Source organism: Salminus brasiliensis, chromosome 23, assembly GCF_030463535.1.
Source record: "Salminus brasiliensis chromosome 23, fSalBra1.hap2, whole genome shotgun sequence".
Taxonomy (NCBI): domain Eukaryota; kingdom Metazoa; phylum Chordata; class Actinopteri; order Characiformes; family Bryconidae; genus Salminus; species Salminus brasiliensis.
In genome coordinates this window covers 20,124,215-20,139,291 of record NC_132900.1, presented here as the reverse complement: position 1 = coordinate 20,139,291, position 15,077 = coordinate 20,124,215, and the positions used below count along the sequence as shown (strand labels likewise).

The following is a 15,077-nucleotide window of genomic DNA, read 5'->3' as shown; positions in this document are numbered from 1 at the left end:
ATCACCATCAACAATATGTGTATGTGTATATATATAATAAGTGTAGCTTTCCCAGCGGTGACATGCGGTGGCCAGAATATGTGAGTACTTTGCTGAATTCTGCAGTTTTTGGTCCCTGAATTCCTCCCGTACGCCTCAGTGCTTTCAACTGGACGCTGACTCTCAGTAATCGCTGAACTTGTTTTTCAGCACATTTCTTGTTTGTTTCTTCCTCACTGAATTGTAACATGTTGTAGACCTTCACTGCATCTTCCCCAGCGACATGCTGAAAGGTGGCGCATTGGACTTTTTCAGACTCGTCAACAATCTCACTCTGTAAGAAACCGGTAAAACTTTTGCACCCACAGTCTCCAATTGCCTTGCAAGCACAGTGCTAAATGTGGCCGCAGCTGTGCCACTTGCTTGTGTTCTGCTTGAACCGTGTTGGGCTGCTGTGTGTCCTGCCTGAAAATTGTTACGCTGCGGTGTCCTGTTTAATTACGCTGCTGTGTCCTGCTTATTTTGTATTTCGCTGCTGTTTCCTGCTTGAACTGTGTTGGGCTGCTGTGTCCTGCTTGTGTTTTGCCTAAAAATTGTTTAATTATGCTGCTGTGTCCTTCTTGAACAGTGTCCCTTAACCGTTATAATAATTATGATGCTGTGTCCTGCCTGAAAATTGTTACGCTGCTGTGTCCTGCTTATTTTGTATTTCGCTGCTGTGTCCTGCTTATTTTGTATTTCGCTGCTGTTTCCTGCTTGAACTGTGTTGGGCTGCTGTGTCCTGCTTGTGTTTTGCCTAAAAATTGTTTAATTATGCTGCTGTGTCCTGCTTGAACAGTGTCACTTAACCTTGTTCTGTATAATAATGATATTTCGCTGCTGTGCAACTTGCTTGTGTTTTGCATGAAAATGGTTATGCTGCTGTGTTCTGTATACATTGTTTTGCTGCTTTGTTGTGCTTACATGGTGTTACAATGTTGTTCATATTCATATATAAACCTAAACCTTTTCTTCATTAGTATTGTTATTTTTATTTTTTCCTTCATTTCTTCGCTCTCCCTCATGTGTTGAGTTGCCCCTTCCTGTCTGCTGGCACGAGTGCATTTGTGTTTGGCTGCTCTTGCCTACCCTGTCCTGCTGTAACCCTTCTAAAAAGTCTTGCCCCCCTTCCTAACCCTTTGTGTTTTCTCTCTCTTTCCCATGTGTTGAGATGCCCAGTTTCAACTGTTCCATCGGCAGACCTGGCTCTCTCCACCACTCTCCTGCCCGCAGTCCGGTTCTGGGTCATCTAATGGAGTCATCCTCCCCTCACTGCATGGCTGTGCTTGTGACCGTGTACCTGCATGAACTTTAACATTTCACTCATGTTTTTATCTTGACGGCACATTGGCCAGATTCCCTTAATTCCGTGTTTTATTGCTGTTTTGCTTTTCATTGTGCTATCCGGTGTCGACCAGAGGAGGATGGGTTCCCTTTTTGAGTCTTGGTTCCTCTCAAGGTTTCTTCCTCTCGATCTGAGGTTTTTCCTTGCCACTGTTGCCACTGTCTTGCTCAAAAGAGGCTTTGACCCGGATCTCTGTAAAGCTGCTGTGTGACCACATTTGTTGTGAAAGCACTGTTTAAATAAAATTCATTTGAATTGAATCCTGTATTCTGCGTGAGTTATTCTCCTCTATGCTGGTTGTGTAGTGTTATGCTACCGTATTCTGATTGAAAGAGAACTGGTACTGTATTCTATATCAAAATAATTATTGTCTAACTAATGACGAGTAACTAGTAACAATAACTAATGTCTTCTGAATAAAAGCGTTATGCTACTCTGTTGTGAATGAACAGTTTCAGGCTACTGTGTTCTGTAAGACATCGTTACGCTACTCTATTCTGGTAGAACAGTGTTCTGTTACTGTGGTCTGTAGGAAAGTTCTGCTACTTTTCATACAGAATTCAGTAGCATAGCTCTGAATACGGGATACAACAGTGTTGCGCTTCACATTCAACATGGAGCTTGTAGCGCCCCCTATGGATTCTATAAGAGGGTTAGCGTAGCCTATTTTTCAGATAACATGATTCACCCCCTGAAATGTAATCCTAAAAATACTGTAAATATCAGAAATCAAACATTTCATACCCCACTGTATCTAGGTTAAAGTATCTGAAACAGAATTTCACACAGTTGAAAAGACCTAAAATAAAATGTTTATTTTCCCACATCCTGTAGTTTAAAGTACCTGACCGAGAACGCCAAAAGTTTCACCCCACACAGGAGAAATGAGCTGAAATGAAATGCTAAATTCTCCACTTCATACATCTGATAGAACTTGACAAATGCTTCACTCCATAGTTAAGAGCCTGAACTTCAGAGAAACACAGCTAATCAGAACAAAGCTCATTTACATATATCTTAACGGCACTGTAATAAACAAAAACAGCCAGTTTTAATTGTAAGGGATAAAGCGAGATTTTTGGTTCACAAAACTCCACAAACACTAAGTAGGACTGAAGAGAAAATAGGAAAATGGAGTTTATGGTCCTTTAACATAATAATTGGACATTTAGGCCCAGCCCTAGGTGTGTCTTAATCTTCACACATCACTGCTATTACATTATCAAAAATGTTAAATGCTATTGCATTATTAAAAAATACATTTAAAATAATGACAGGATACAGGGTGGTAAAAGGTGCCTTGCATGCAGAGTTCAGTGGAGTTTCATCAAGTTCATGCACAGAGTGGATTCTGCTGGAGTTCTGTTTATATATAAATCATGTAGCTGGTAGAGAACTGCTCAAGCACTGCTCCTGGATTTTTCTCTTAAAGCAGTTCAAAACTATGCCTGACCACCAAGGTCTCTATACATGACCTTTTAAGAATAGTGGACACACTTCTTGATTCACTGAATAACTTCTTTTCTCAATACTTTTAAAATATGCTGGAATTTGTCACTTTATTAACATAAAGGTGTTCTTTATCAGCTGCTCAGAGTAAATGCTGTGCTAATGCTACTGTTCCTCTCCTTCTTTCCCATTAAGAATAGAGCATCTATGGCGAGACGTTTAGCTGAGTGTAAATGAGCTGTACTATTGTACAATTTCAGAATGTTCATTTATCCCCCGCCACTGTCTACCTTAAGACTAGATTACTGTAATGCACTTTTATCAGGTTGTTCCAGCAGGAACCTCAATAAACTTTGACTAGTTTAAAATGCTGCAGCCAGGGTCCTTACTAAAACTAGAACATTTGACCATATCAGTCCAGTTCTATCAGCACTGCACTGGCTCCCAGTTAAATTCTGTACTGATTATTAAATTCTTCTATTAACATACAAAGCCCTACATGGCCTCGCTCCTGAGTACCTGCGAGATCTTATTACATATTATGATCCATCAAAAATACTTAGATCTCAGGCTGCTGACTTCTTAGTAGTTCCCAAAATTCTGAAAAACCTCAGCAGGGGGAAGAGCCTTTTCTTATAAAGCCCCCCAACTCTGGAAATAAATAAAGTATAACCTCGGTGATAGTCTTCTCTGCTCATGGCCAAATGTTGATCCTTTAGGTACTGATCTGTGGCCTCGACCAGACTGAAATATTCTCTCAGACTTCTTTGACAGTTACAAACGGGGCGGAAAGGTGTAGCGGGGTAGGAAACGCCATCCACTGCCAAATGTTAAGATTCTACGTCATAGTGATGAAAATGAAAAGGGTTGCGAGTGTAAGAACCGCTAAAGGCCTGGTTATGGACGAATCCCAACCCTATAAATTTAGGCACTTGTTTCAGAAACAAATGATCTTGACTGGATCCGCGGTGACCGGCGGGGACACTGATCAGTGCAGCGGTCACGCGCTCCAGCGGATACTTGGTGTTTGAGCTCATCAGAGCGGAGGTGTGAGCGAGGTTCACGCCCGTTGACTTTTCTGACGTACAGCAGAGCCGACAGGATGCGTAGATTATAGCCGGGTTTTGATCAGAAGACATCAAAACTAATTCGTTTTATTACGCAGCAGTTTAACTCTCACGTCCACGGAATTTAAAAGAAGTTTTTCCTGAAATCCAAAATGTCTGTGTCTGTGTCCCAGCAGTTCAAAAACCCGGCTCCGTTCGCTGAATTCGCTCCTCTATGACAGGCCCTGGTTCTCTCCAGTGGGGTCAGCGTCGTCCATATGTCCCGCAGTATCACTTCTAAACATGCCGGTGGGAAAATGAGATGCAGGGTCTCCTCAGAATAATTCAGCAAACACTCCATGGCGGCTCGGTAGCCGTAGGTCGAACTGCTCTGGGAAATCAGTTTATCGCCCAGAGAAACTTCCACCTGGCTAAAAAGGCTCGCGATGGGGTAGTTGATCAAACCGACCTTGGCGTCGCGCGCTAAATCAGAACCGTCCGGATTCGTCATTTTGCAGGTCAGGTACAACAGCCAACGATTCAAATCCAGATGCTCGTCTCCGGAACCTGCTACGAAGAAATGTATGGGACCGGTGTCTGTGATGGATGTGATGGGTGGCGTTTCACATATTTGTAAGATTCGATGCTGGTTTGTGTGATAGGCAGAGTAAATAAGCCCAACTCTGATTTCAAACACTCGGTAGAAGCGGCGTGTATCAGAGACATGCTTGTTTTTGTTTTGTTGTTTTTTTCTTCTTCTTCTTCTTTTTAAAATTTATCGGGACTCAGTCAAACTCTTTTCCTCTTCTTTGCGGTTTTGGTCTTTGTTTCTTTTGCTTTTGCTTTTTCTTCAAAGAATGTCCAAAGGTCAGCGCCTCAGTCACTTTCTGCTTTGTAAGGAGATCCTTTGATTTTATGGGGGTTAGACGCGCGTTGCCCCGGAGGGCGCATGTGCACGCGACTGAGCGCGGACAGACCTGTGCCCTCTTGACTGTCCGTAAATCTTCGAACCCGCTTTCCGAAATATTCGTCTGAAAATGTTTGCCGGTAATCTTTGGTGAACGCCCTGCGTTCTTTGGAAATGTGAACCACGTCGTTCACTTTAAATGTAGATAGCCAGATATTTTAACCACCAACCCGTTTACCTTATAAATGATAAACTTGAACTTGATTAGGGCGCGTCACCTCAACGGGTTTCATTCTGACAGATCTGTGAAACGTAGGACTGTATGAATGCACCAGATCTTTCAACGCATCTAAATACCTGTAAGTGTTTAACCTGTAAAATACCTAAACATACGACCCTTAAGAGTTTTGTTGAAACGCTCCACCACGAGGCCTTCAGTTCTCTAGCCGTAGTGAAATGTCTAATGTTATATCTTTTCAAAGGGTTTTAAAAAGATTTGTTTAAAAACTCCTTACCTTTGTCGGATTGTAGAGTGACGGGTCGTCTGCCTTCCAAAAATATTTTATAAGCCCTAGTCAGGATTCGTGCTCATTTATTTTACCCAGGCATATTTAGAAAAAAATGTCTATACACATGAGAATATTTTTTTTTCATCATTGTACTGAAAGATTGCTTAAATCCACCAAATCAATTCGCCACTGAGCTTCCTTTTCCAAAACTAGAACCACGTTCCTTCTGAAATTAATTAGTCTGGGTTTATGTAAGGAATATGTGTCTAAACTCCCAAGAAAAACATCGGCCTCATTTTATTATTATATTATTGTTTATATTATTATTATTATTATTATTATTTTTATTTATTTATTTATTTATTTATTTATTTATTTATTTATTATTATTATTATTATTATTATTATTGAAGGAACCAGAGTACTTTAGACTACGGATAAAACTCTGTCTACCGCTCAAACTCCCCACCTTCCTAATAAAGTTCTTCTAAACGTTCGTTCGCTGCCATAACGTTTAGAAATAAAGCCCAAAACAAAACAAGCAAACTAACAAACCAAAAAAAAACTCAAATGACAGACTGTGTGTGTGTATTTTTATACCTATATATATATATTTAAAGTCAAGGAAAAACCCACCTCCAGAAGAACCCGTTCCTCCTCCACCCTTTTATCAACAACAAAAATTTGAATAAAAAGTTGTAGATTGTTTTTGTTTTTTAAATTTGGATGCAATTTTTTATATATTTTTTTTTTTTTTTTTGTTGAAAAATAAAAAAAGAAGTAAAACTGAATAAGTAAAAGTTGTTAAACATCATACGTAATAATACGTTGTATTAATAATATGAAACATGCTATATATGTTTAATCAATGTAGTTAAATACATTTAAGACAAAAACATGATAAATATGGATATGGAGTAATACTATGGGGATTTCTTTTGTCTACATCAGGATATATATGTATAACATGAAACACATGAAAATGAGAAGAGGAACATGTTTAATAAATGAAATGACAGCGTGCAGAAAAACAAAGCGGTAACAGTAGCAGCAGCATTTTTTTCACCAACCTCAGACTTCATTAGAATGTTATATAGGGATGCAGCAGCCTCACTGATCACTAAACTCCTCATTGTGAAAATAACGAATCAACGCCTCAAAGGGATTTTTGGAAAGATAGTCGGACGTAGATTAGTTGTGTAACATCTTATGATCCAGGTCCAGGTCGCTTCCTCGCCTCCAGGGCTGCAGCTCGCTGTGTTTCCTTGCTGTTGTTTTTCCTTATCTGGCAACCCGGGGTGTGGCAGTAGGACTGGGGGGTGGGGGAGTGGGGCAATGGGCGGGATAGGAAGCTACAGCACAACCAGAGATCCGCTCCGTACCTGACCCCTCAAAGACCACCATACAGCTAGAAGCACTGCGGTCAAGAAATGCTGGAGCTGAAACCTGTGTGTTTCTTTAATATCTGGAGACACATCCTGATCATTAGCTAGCTAACTACCATGTGTTCAGTGAAAGGTCAGCATTTTTATTAATGGGAACACAAATAACTAAAGAAAGTTAGTAAATAGAAAAGTCATTTGCATGAAATCATACAGAATTTTCTCTGTGGAGGATATTTCATTATTTTTACTTAGAAAACAAAAGAAGAAGACTCTTGGAAGATTCTCAGGGGTAAGTGGAATAAAGTCATGGGAGGTGAAACAGTATAGCCATCAAATGTAATGTGATGAACCAACTTCATATGAATAATTGTGTCTTTTATAGTCGATTATAAGATATTTAAGATAAGATAAGATACTTTTATTGTCATTGCACAATGTACAACGAAATTGAGCAGCAATCCTTAAGGTGCTTAAGCATACAATAATTAACACGACTAAAAACAAAAATAGACACACAAATTTACACAGTGGATGATGAAAATATATACAATATAATTAACAGATTATTGCACAAGTCCTGAGTAGTTAAGAGATTTTTTCAAAATAAATATGGAAAAGTGAAAGTGCGCATGGCTGGTGAAAGTGCAGCTATCAGTGTTGTTGTTGTTTTGTTTTTGTTTTTTTGTTTTTTTTTTTACTTTTCAGTTTTCAGTTCCTTGGTAGTGCTCTGTGAATGTGTGTGTGTTTTGCTGTGTTCAGTTCCCATACAGCGCTGGGGTAAAAACTGTTTTTCAGTCTGTTTGTCCTGGATGTGATGGACCTGAAGCATTTTCCAGAAGGCAGCTGTTGGAACAGATGATGTCCAGGGTGGGAGGAGTCCTTCAGGATGTTGGCTGCCCTGCTGAGGCAGCGGGAGCTGAACAGGTCCTCCAGACTGGGCAGTGGACAGCCGGTGATCTTCTGGGCTGAGTTGATCACTCTCTGTAGTGCTCTCCTTCCTGCCGCTGAGCAGCTGACGTACCATGTTGAGATGCAGTAGGTCAACACACTCTCAATGGCACAGCGGTAGTAGGACACCAGCAGCTTCTCATGGAGGTTATTTTTCCTGAGAATTCTCAGGAAATAGAGTCTCTGCTGTGCCTTCCTGACCGCAGCTGTGGTGTTGGTGTTCCAGGAGAGATCTTCAGAGATGTGCGTACCCAGAAATCTGAAGGAAGACACTCTTTCCACACAGTCCCCATTTATGGGGATCGATCCCACACCCAGTGGTGTGGGATCGATGCATCTCCTCCGGAAAGTCTATAACCAGTTCCTTTGTTTTAGAGGAGTTCAAGTTGTTCTCTGCACACCACTCAGCCAGTCCCTGGACTTCATCCTTGTAGGCGGTCTCGTCTCCACCAGATATGAGTCCCACCACGGTCGTGTCGTCCGCAAACGTGTTGCTGGAGTGGGTGGGGGTGCAGTTGTGGGTGTAGAGTGTAGAGAAGAGGACTCAGCACGCAACCTTGTGAAACTCCAGTGTTGAGTGTTACCCTAGAGGAGTGACGGCGGCCAAATCTAACAGACTGGGTGTGGTCTGTTAAAAAGTCCTTAATCCAGATGCAGGTGGGTTGGGAAAGTCCAAGGTCTGTGAGTTTGGTCACCAGTCTGCTGGGGATGACCGTGTTAAAGGCAGAGCTAAAGTCTATGAACAGCATCCTCACATAACTCCCCTGGTGATCCAGGTGTGTGAGTGCTGTGTGAAGGGCAGTGGCGATGGCATCCTCAGTGGCCTTATAGGCAAACTGATGTGTGTCAAAGCTGAGTGGGAGACTGGCTCTGATGTGCTGTAGAACCAGTCTCTCAAAGCACTTAATTTATGACTGTTCTATTTTTTTACTTTGTACTACTGCCTTCATCACTACACTTTATTGCAACATCATAATGAAGCTTTTGTGTATTTTCTGCTTTTGTCTTACAGTGTATGATGAGGTTGATGCCGTCCATCCTGTGATGAGGAACATTTGTCACCGCTTTAGCTGAAACAGGGCTGCAAGTTTTCCTCTAAAGGACTCCCAGGTCATCTTCAAGAGATGCTCAGCAAAAGTGTAAGCACACCATTTTCACCTCCTCCAGCAGACCTACAGAAGACTCTTAAATTCAGTGATGCTCTCAGACGGAGAATTATGTAAGTATTCCCTTGATGATGTTGGTGTGACGGGCCGTCTGCATACTGAAGTGATTCCATTGTTTTGGAAAGTCACGTATATAAAAAACATAGACACTGTGTGGGTTCTGTGTGGTAAAATGTTGCTTGTGGTTTCTGGTTTCTGGTTTCTTTTTAATAAGGCTGATATTCTCTTATATAAGTGAAACCTACATTATGTACATTTTGCCATGTCAGGATGAAATATGATTCTTTTAGCTGGTTTAATAAAACCTTTTTACTTAGTTTCATTGTCTTGTTTGCTGTTAATGCCATATTGTAATGGTATGGAGTGCAATTTCTTTCAATTTAATCTCCATAAACATTGTTAACATTGTTTTTTTTCTATTTCTGTTGCTCTTTCAGTTAATGCTAAAGTTCAATATGTTTTTTTTTTAAATATTAAAATATGAAATAATAAGATAAAGCTAGTTTATTGTTGTGAAAATTGGCAGTAGTTTAGGGTTCTGATGGACTTTAGTTTAGTTCATGAAGTAATGTGAAGGAAAGGACACTCTCCCTCTCTATGGAGTTCACTTTTATAAAGCAAAAACACACAACAACGACTTCTGCACTTGAGAGTCTAATACAGTGTCTTTAATATTCAGCCTCCGATCACTCACTATTAAGGACACAGAAGCCGTTCACTCGAATAGAAGAGTGCACTTCTATATAGTGAGAAGGAATCCCTTTGGAATTGACCTCATGGATGGAGCTTGGATGTCACCCTGTGGTCAATCTGATAAACTACAAGAGTTATAAATAGATGCACATATTGACAAAATCTGAATAAATGGAATACATTAAAAATCTGTTTTAACAGCTTTTAATCTGTTGAGGCTTTTTAACAAAACTACCTGTAAAATAAAGTAATCTTTACTGACAAAAATAGCAGAATCATCTGCAATTTAACAAAAAGACTTTAGTTATGCTGATATATCTCTGCCAAATACATCAAATACTGTCAATAATGCATTTAAAAATTAAGAACTGCTAGAAAATATGTCTTATGTTATAATATCTTATGAGACGGTATAAATGATATTTGAACAGATTTGAACTTTGACTTTATTGATGCATTTGATTCATTTAAAGACTGAATTCTTCAATAAGTGAAATTCATGTTTCTACAAACATAAATGACCCATCCCCACATTCCCCAATACACACATAAAGGTATTACAGTCCAGCTGTGCAACATGTTGGGTGCAGATTCCTACCAGAGCTCCACAGATAGAAAATGATGACCCACCAGTTACAGCAGACATATGACTCTCCTATCATAAAGCTATGAACTCTGCAGATGTTTGCGGTTCCGGTGGACAGGTTGTACGCTCGCTCACCTGCTGTTTGTTTGTTTGCTCTCTTATTACTTGAAAAATGACTTGTTACTCCTAGTCCTCAGTTGATATTCCTTCATCTTTGCTTTTGCTTATTTGCTTATTTTTCTCAGCTGGTTGGTATTGTAATCTTTGTGTCAACTGCGACCTCTTACTTAACGTTACTTTGTCTTACCATCTGTCGATTGCGCTTCTGTGTGTTTGTTTACCTCAAGGAACATGGCGACCACAGAGGAACGTGCTCTTCGGACGCTCAGCAAGGAGCTTGCTCTGCTGGACCAGAAGATCCAGTGGCTTTTGGAGAAGCAGGCCGAGGGAAATAGTAATTTACCAGTATCACTCTCATATTGCTTATCAGATAAACCCTGCAGTATTGAGACTGTGTCTGTCCCTCATATAGTCCGCAATTGTAGACGTTCAAAAATCAATTTTAACAACCTGATTAGAATCAACGTTAGCGCTTCGTGATTTCCGAGTACTAGCAACTCCCACATTAAGTTTGGGCTGTTAAACATACGGTCTCTAGCACATAAAGTAGTCATTGTCAATGAAATTATTACTGTAAACCCCCCTCAGTTCACTGTGTCTTTGTGAAATGTGGGTTAAACCTACTGAATTATTGCTCTGAATGAATCGACTCCCCCAGGCTTTAACTACTGCAGTTATCCACTAAGGTCCGGTCGTGGCGGCGGCGTAGCCTCAATCTATGATTCAGTTCTAGGCCTAATCCAAAACTCAGGTTATGAAGCTAAATCACTTGAAGTGCTTAGTCTTAAAGTGGCAGGCTTTTCTCCGGCTTCTAGAAAGCAGCACTGTGTTCTGCTTATTACAGTCTATCGTCCTCCTGGACCGTATACAGATTTTCTTAGTGAAATTGCTGACTTCTTTTCAGAAGTAGCTCTCTCTACTGATGAGGCTTTGATTGTTGGAGATTTCAATATTCACTTTAAAAAAGACTCAGGACCCCCTTAGAACTGGGTTTAAAATTAATCTTGATGCTTTGGGATTTATTTAAAATGTTATAGGTCCAACTCATAAATATAGGTCCAACCATACACTAGACCTAGTTCTGACCCTGGGTATTGAAACAGAACATTTAGTAAGCATTTCTCAGCCTGACTTCATTTCTGACCATTACCTAATCATGTAGTCTTAAACCAGGATATCCGCCTGCCGCCTCACATTATGAGCAAATACGTACCATAACAATGTCTACAGCTAGTGTATTTATTAATAACCTTCCAGATTTTACCATCTCCAGCCCATCTCAGCATATAGATCTTGAGCATGAAACAGATGATCTGCTGTCTGTGCTCCGCTCTAATCTTGACAATGTTGTGCCAATTAAGATCAAACAATTTAGGGAGAAAAAGCTAGCGCTCTGGTATAATGACCATACACGTACTCTCTAGGCTTGAATGGCATCATAGTCATGCAGAATGCAAAATAGCCTTAATTAAAGCCAAATCATCATAAATCGCATCACTAATAGACAATAACAAACACAACCCCAGATTCCTTTTTAATACTGTGATCAAACTTAACAGCAGTCACAGACACACTAACTCAGCCATTCCTGCTGACATTAGCAGGATAAAATGGAAAACATTGAACTAAAAATTCATAGTCAGTCGCTGACCACTGCAGTGAATGTTGATGAATGGTGCACCAGCTTTAATGCACACTCTGAATATTTCCATCCGGTTACTGAAAGGACTTGGTTAGCATTATTAGCTCATTAAAGTCATCTTCATGTGTACTAGATCCTGTTCCAACACAGTTGTTTAAACAGGTTCTGCCTAGGGTTATAGAAGCAGTACTGGCCATAGTTAACTCTTCCCTCAACATTGGCTACATACCTAAATCCCTTAATTCAGCAATTATCAAGCCTATTCTCAAAAAACCTAACCTTGACCCCAATGAGCTTGGTAATTATAGACCAATCTCAAATCTCCCCTTCATAGCCAAGGTCCTAGAAAAAGCAGTGTTTCAGCTGCTGTGCACCTACCTCCACAACAGTAGCATTTACAAGGTCTTTCCGTCTGGATTTAGACCCAACCACAGCACTGAAACAGCGTTACTAAGAGCCACAAATTACCTCCTCGTTTCATTTGATAGGGGCTGCTCTACTATTCTTGTGCTGCTTGACCTTGGTGCTGTATTTGACACCATAGATAATGCAGTTCTGCTTGACAGGCTTGAAAATACTGTAGGAATTAAAGGATCGGCCCTCACTTGGTTTAGATTGTATCTAACAGATCGCCACCAATGTGTTCACTTAAATAATGAAAATTCCTACTACTCAAAAGTAAAATATGCTGGTTCTCAAGGATCAATCTTGGGTCCGCTACTGTTTACTCTTTATATGCTGCCGCTGAACAAAATAATCCGTAAACATGGTATTGACTTTCATTGCTGTGCTGATGACACCCAGCTCTACTTATCAGCCAAAGACTGTCTTAAAGACATAAAGAACTGGATGACTCACAACTTTCTTTTGCTAAATCCAGAAAAAAACAGAGGTCTTACTTATTGATCCAAAAATGCAAATATTGCTGTAGATTTAAATGGATTCTCAGTCATACCCAGTAGCACTGTAAAAACCCTAGGAGTTGTTTTTGACTCTGTCCTCTCATTTGATGCACACATCTGTTATATAATTAAAACAGCCTTCTTCCACCTACGTAATATTGCCAAACTGCGTAAATTGGCAAATCATGTAAATCAATAAAAAAAGCTCCAACTAGTTCAGACTGCAGCTGCTAGAGTTCTCACTAGGAGCTCGAAAATGTGCCCATATTAGTCCAATTCTCTCGTCCCTGCACTGGTTACCATTTAAATTCTGCATTGATTATAAAACACTCCTTCTGACTAAGAAGTCACTAAATGGTTTGGCCTCACAATATCTCGGGGAACTTTTTAAACCATATAATCCATCACGTACACTTCGTTCACAGGATGCTGCCCTTCTGTCAGTTCCTCGCTTTAGGAGAATCAACGCTGGAGGATGAGCTTTCCCTTGTTTATCTTCTATCTCTTATTAAGGCTCCCCAACTCTGGAATAGACTTCCTATTGGTGTTCGGGACTCAGACACACTCTCTGTGTGTAAATCTAGATTAAAAACCTACCTTTTTGCTCAAGCTTTCGGATAATTCATCAATGCACTGTACTGTTCTCCTTGCTGATGCACTAGCTTGCTCAAAAGAGGCTTGGACCCGGATCTCTGTAAAGCTGCGTTGTGACATTTGTTGTAAAAAATGCTATATAAATAAAATAGAATTGAATTGAACTAGCTGACATCTCACCATTCCTTCCTCCCAGACAAACCTCATGTGAGCATTTTCACTAGGATTTCTAAATAGACCTACAAAGACAAATGAACTGCTGATCAGTTATCCACCTATAAAGTGTGCTGTAATTTTTACAGGTACAAATTGTCTGAATTTCGGGCTGCAGCTCTGGATAGAGTAAGGTAAGTTGAGCAGTTCTGCCTCATATGATGAAAATATAATATTAGGTTATTACTAAGACAGTCTAGAACACAGGTATAGCATGTTTAACATGGACTTGTGATGCAGGTATGCTGTGGGTCCTGTGAATAATGATTTCTTTTTATTAATTATATAAACTATAGAGGAGCATTATTGGGAATTCCTGGGCATGTCCCTGTTCACTAAATGAGGGCTTTGTTCTATGGGCTGTGTACTGGCAGTAATGAGTTAACTGAGCTCATCAGTTAAGTGATCAAAAATCCATTCTCTCTCCATTAGCCGATCAGTTAAGACTGATCAGCTGCTCCTCAAACCATTGATGGGTTGGATCATCTGTGCTAAAGCAAAGAGAGCTGGAAAGTAAGCAGAGAGTGTTGCTTCAATGAGGGGAGTTGGGAATCATCAGTCTAGGCTTATGACAGAAATCTGGCCTCATAGAGTAAAGCATCGTCCTTCTAGACTAAACGGAAACTCATTTTTTTCTGGTTTTAAAGGTTCTGGTGGAACTGGATGTGGAGATGAAGCTGACTTACTGAGAAGCAATGTAGCTGCTCAACAAGGTGCTGTTTCTCAGGAGACGTTCAATGTTTATTTGTGGTAGAGGAGACTATTGTATTACACAACCTCAAAGATGTCCCATGCAGCTTTGCTATTAATTGAGTAAATGTTGAGTAAATGAGTCCTCAAGCTAGGAAGTGTTCCTCTGAGTTTTTACAGTGAGTTGTGGTGAAGCTCACACCAGACCAAGCCTCTGCAGGAACACACGGATTAAGAAACATGATCAGAAGCTGCTGTAAAACATTTCTCCACGTGGTAGCCGTTAGCTATTAATGACTGAAATGGATATTTTAGGCTTTTGTTAGTTTTTTATGTAAATGTAATTTTAGGTTGGTCAGTCTACTTCATGTTTAATGTGTAGAGTATTTTGATCTGTGTTTGGTGTTTAAAGCATATCTCTTATAGACTCTTCTAGTCTATGGTGTAATCTGTACTGCTGTACACACCAGACACACTAGATGGCAGCAAAGAGGACTAAACCGGGTGAGTGGGTGTGTGTTGGGTCAGGTGGGCACTGTTATTGAAATGGGCATGTAGCCACATTTCCGGACAGCAGGAAAATGGCAGGGATTGATGTATTTAGTGCTGTAGAGTGAACGACTGCACTCGTGTTCTGTTAACAGCATTAATGAACTGAAGAGTTTCATCAGCAGTTTAACAGGTAAGGAAACAAGGTCTTTCTCTCTTTTCAGACATAGCTTTAGTTTTATTAATAAAACGTTAACTTTGATAAAGTGTTGTTTTCATTTCATTGTTCTGCACAAACTAATGGTGGTAACGGCTAACCATGAGGTGCTGAGATCAGCCGTAGTTGTCTTCAGTTTTGTACTTTTACCTCAGTGT

General features: G+C 40.2%; 1 protein-coding gene across 1 annotated transcript in view; it reads right to left on the bottom strand.

Annotated features, from left to right (window-relative positions):
- LOC140546232 (uncharacterized) overlaps window positions 1-15,077 on the bottom strand; it is a 367,476-nt gene that overhangs the window by 318,115 nt on the left and 34,284 nt on the right. The window lies entirely within an intron of this gene.